The following is a 4,681-nucleotide window of genomic DNA, read 5'->3' on the forward strand; positions in this document are numbered from 1 at the left end:
TGGTCCTTATAGCCGCGACTTTTGTCTCCCACCATGTCACCTGATTAGCACCACCCAGGGGCCACGTGTAGGGATTCAATATTTAGGGTATTCACCTACGGACGAAGGTGACTCGGCCCCCGAAAATTTCCAAATTTCCAAATCACATTATGCCTCTTTCACATTCTCACATCAGGAATACGCGATAATCTAAGAATCTATTGATTGTACTAAAACAATATTATATTAGCATGTTGTTTGCAAAATAATTTGACGGTCACTTTAAATTTTTGTCCGTGAATGAGAATTGTTATTAATTGTTAATCTTTTTTTTCTATTTATAAAATTTTTAGCATTACGTCTTAAACATATAGAAGAACGGCGTGAAATAGCATTCTGCTGTGTTTCGTTCGGTGAGTGGGGGAGCCGGAGGCCCATATCCATTTCCTTCCCCTTCCCAGTCCTTTCCTTTATTCCTCTCGCCAATCCCTTTTTAATTTAAAGTCGGCAATCCTCGCCTCTACAAATGTTCATGGGCGGTGGTAGCGCTTTCCATCAGGCGTCCCACCAGCTCCATTGCCGACTGTGACATAAATAAAACCTAATTAGCATATAACTTGAAGCACATCATTACCATCCTTTTTTGACTGCAGTGAAAATCTTGACGTATGAAAACGTATATGTTTTAAGTCATTACAAAACAAAGTATTTAGCAGATCTCGGCGAGTGTATACACGAGTCTTAATAGTTTACGAGTGTGTACATGGGCAGGTAATTCGAGCACGTTCGTGGCGTACCGTTCCGTTGTCGTGATCTTACAGTTATACGACTTTTATACAATGCGACACGATTCATTAATTCTATACGTAATTATTGCATTTCAAATCTTATCATACTTGAATAATATTGGTGTGCTAGTAATGAACTGTTGTGAAATGTAAATTGAGTCGTGAAATTAAAAAAAACAATAAACTGGGAAAGGCTCTTGGAAAGCGAAGCGAAGCGAAAGCGATTCAATTTATAATTTAGCTGCTGTGAGAATATATAAGATCCTTGCTTATAAACAAATGTTTATTCATCAATGATCATATTATTTTAACAATTTCAAGACATACAATCTATAAAATATATGTAAGTACCTAGGCCTGTTTCCTTCTCCTAGCCCTCCCAGTCCATTCCTTTTTTCCATTCATCAATCCTTTCCTTATCCCTTATCCCTTAAAAGCGGGCAGCGCATTCTCAGAGGTCTGAGCTTCTGTGAATGTTCATGGGCGGTGGTGATCGTTTACCATCAGACGAACCACCAGCGCAGTTGCCCGCTATGACATAAAAAAAGTATTAACAGCACACGATATCGTATCGTGTCGTGTGTTCTAAATCAGATTTAGAATTGTGATAACAAACGTCTTAACTTTTTTAAGTTGAAAAGCATTTAGAAAGGCATAACTTGACACAAGGTAACGCATCGAATAAGGTTCTTTTTTATTGTTTCACTTTATAGCTGGCCAGCATTATTATGGCCATTAACATTTTCAACCGACTTAACAAAAGGAGGAGGTTATCAATTCTACTGCGTTTTTTGTGTTTGCTGCTTCATAACATTTTACTGGGTGAACCAATTTTTAGAATATTTTTTTTATTTGAAAACTCGTTCCTACCATTTTGAGCTAATGTTGGTCTAGTTCTGATGATTTGAAGGCAGTTTAGTTCTATTATTAAATATAATAGCTCTTATATACATAGATATAAGGGTTATTTTATATACTTTTGATAGTTTTACTTTCACTTTAATTATTCATTGCGGCGCAATCACTGCTAAGAGAATTTTAGTATCAATATGAGTAAAACGAGTATTATATTCGTACTAATGCAATAAATGCAACTGTGTTTGTTTGTCGCTCTTTCACGTCGCAATTTTTTACTTTGCCTTACTACATCGGTCTAATAATTCCCTAAGAATGTTGCTTTATACAGTAGGTAATAAAAGCAAATATCAATTATAAAAATGAATATGTATGCTACAAATGAAAAATATGATGCATAAAGGAAGTTACAGTAATATTATAAATAATGTATAATTACACATATGTATACTTTAAAGGATATACTAGTAAGAAGTTTTTTCGCTTGTATTATGAAAATGTGATTTTATCTATAGTCGTATAATTTGTGGTGAGTTGATAGTAAGTACCTATCAAAAATAATTTTCCGCTGCAAAAACTGACTTTGATGAATTTTCATTTTTCTAAGAAGTCAACCAAAAAATAAGCTACTTAGTACTGGTCTTCGGGATGCCCACAAATAAAAAGCAACTTTCAATTTTCAAAACAAAATTCATTTTAAAATGGACTTTAAAACGTGGTGATGGAGTTTCTTTTCGCTTGTCAATAGTTTAAGAACCGGCCGCCAAATGTCGAAGAAGTCACATTGACAGGACCTTGGCCAGCGGGGCTTCGCAAAAAGACGCGGTTGAAATTTTGGACAGATTATATAAAAATTCGAATTTGGAAGGCCGGTGGCGGGAAGTGAGATTCTATCTAACCTCAATTATTTATTTAAATAAACATTCTAATATTTTTGAATATTTTAAAACCAGTAAGCATTGTTTCGATTACATATTTTTTAATATTATTATTGTTATAATTGTTTCAGATAACGAACGTGCCTTCATGCATCTGTGAAGGATTACTGTATGGAAGACAACATATACTATAACGAGGTAAACAATTGATTTCGACATATTTCCTGTTTAATTTCGAACAGTATGTATTTAAATTTATTAATTTATAGAAACAAAATTAATTAATACAAGAAAGTAGTTAAATTAAAAGTCCGACACCGTTTTCTTTGTGTATTTATTTTACAATTTAAAATACATAGAGAAGTTTATGGCTTATTTATTACAAGCTGCGCCCCGCGGTTTCACCCGCGTAAGTCCATATTCCGTTGGTATATCGGGATAAAAAGTTGCCTATATGTTATTCTAGTTGTTCAGTAGTCTACGTCCCAAATTTCATTGCAATCGGTTCAGTAGTTTTTGCGTGAAAGAGCAACAGACGTACACACATCCTTTAAACAAACTTTCGCATTTATAATATTAATAGGATATACATATTTTTCAATGATAACAACGACGAACGTTCTTTTATATATCGTTGGCTGCTATAAGCTGTGTAAAATAATATACAAAAAATTACACTTATCATAGAATTCACCTCAATACAAATAGTGTAGGTAATAATAATGTAAAGAGTAAAAACTGGTTACATACAAAATAGAGTATGAAATTTTGCCAGTGCACTAAAATAGACTATCGCAATTTATTGCGTCCTCTTACACGAACATAACTCAATAATTTATACTCCTGTATCGCCTATCTTTGTTACATTTAACGCCCACACTTGTATCAATTAAAAGAGGACAATAATTCACGCACAGCACCACGCTTCAGAGCAATAAAATTATAAAACTCCTGGATATCAAATTCGTCTTTGCACAAAACGAAAGTATAAAGCCTTATTTCAATACACGCAAGAACTTCATTGATACAATCTGTAAGAGCAAGATCAGCACAGAATAAAAATAATATAGAGCACAGATAATAAAGAGCGATGTTGCCTGTCTATGCCCGCCAATTTATTGCAAACGGCGGGCATTTTTAATCTGCCATCTTAAATTTTTTTCTTTGCAATACTGAGCGTGGAATTTTTCTCAACACCGCGCTCATCTTCATTATAATTTTTATTAAAATAAGTAGAGAAAAAGGAATAATAGCTGGTAATTCGTTTCTACCCTTGTGTTTATTATGAGTTATTTAAAAACGACATTTTAATGCTTGTAGCTATCATCAACCGACTCAAATACACGTTAGTTTTTGTTGTGGAGCCATTTTGTACATGTTTTATACGGTGTTAATGTTACAACATTTCCTCCTGTAGATGCAAGCATATTTTTACTTCGTTCGTAGTCAATCGGCCTCTTTAATCTTGCAAGTGTTTATATTTTCTTGTTCATGATTTTTATGACATAACAATTCATCTTGAAGAGAAAAAACCGCCACCTTGGTATAGTGGTTAACGCGTGAGCGCAATAACACTTTTTTCAAGAATTTAATATGTATTTTTGAAGATACAATACATGAGTCGCTATTACTACAACATAAGGTTAAAAGAGGTATTTTATATATTATACTACATAAGTATGTATATTGAATTAATTTGGCTTGTATACATTATCTGCGGTATTTTGTATATAACCAATAATAAATGGCGAAATTTCAAAAGTATACCAATTACATTATCATCTTGGGTGGTAAATTATACTTGTTAACACAAAAACGCGTTGACGTACATTCCTGCTTAAAACCATCCAATTACCACGCTCTCTCAAATTGCATAATGCGGTCCCATGTTCTCGCTTCCAAAATGTATGATGATATTTAATTTTTACTTTACTAAATAAAAAGTAAATTTTCTATTATCTTTATGTATGATTAACCACATCCATGGTACTGTCGTTAACACGTTAGTGTAGAACCGAGGCGTCCTGGGTTCAATTCCTGGTGGCACATAAAAAATATCTCGGTTTAGAAGGACACAGAAGGCTGATCACCTACTTGTAAAGTAAATCGATCAGTGAAACAGATGTACCTAGTCTTGCCATAAATATTGTAATAAAGAAAAAAGAAAATTGTTAACTGCAA

The 4,681-nt window shown here is 33.6% G+C and overlaps 1 protein-coding gene across 3 annotated transcripts in view; it reads left to right on the forward strand.

Annotated features, from left to right (window-relative positions):
• Positions 1-4,681, forward strand: part of LOC119830250 — a 61,263-nt gene that overhangs the window by 24,032 nt on the left and 32,550 nt on the right. For all 3 annotated transcript variants that reach the window (XM_038353193.1, XM_038353195.1, XM_038353194.1), the window contains exon 2: positions 2,632-2,698. The gene's annotated coding sequence lies outside the window, so the exon portion shown is untranslated. The remainder of the gene's footprint in view (positions 1-2,631; positions 2,699-4,681) is intronic.

Source organism: Zerene cesonia, chromosome 11 (genome assembly GCF_012273895.1).
Source record: "Zerene cesonia ecotype Mississippi chromosome 11, Zerene_cesonia_1.1, whole genome shotgun sequence".
Taxonomy (NCBI): domain Eukaryota; kingdom Metazoa; phylum Arthropoda; class Insecta; order Lepidoptera; family Pieridae; genus Zerene; species Zerene cesonia.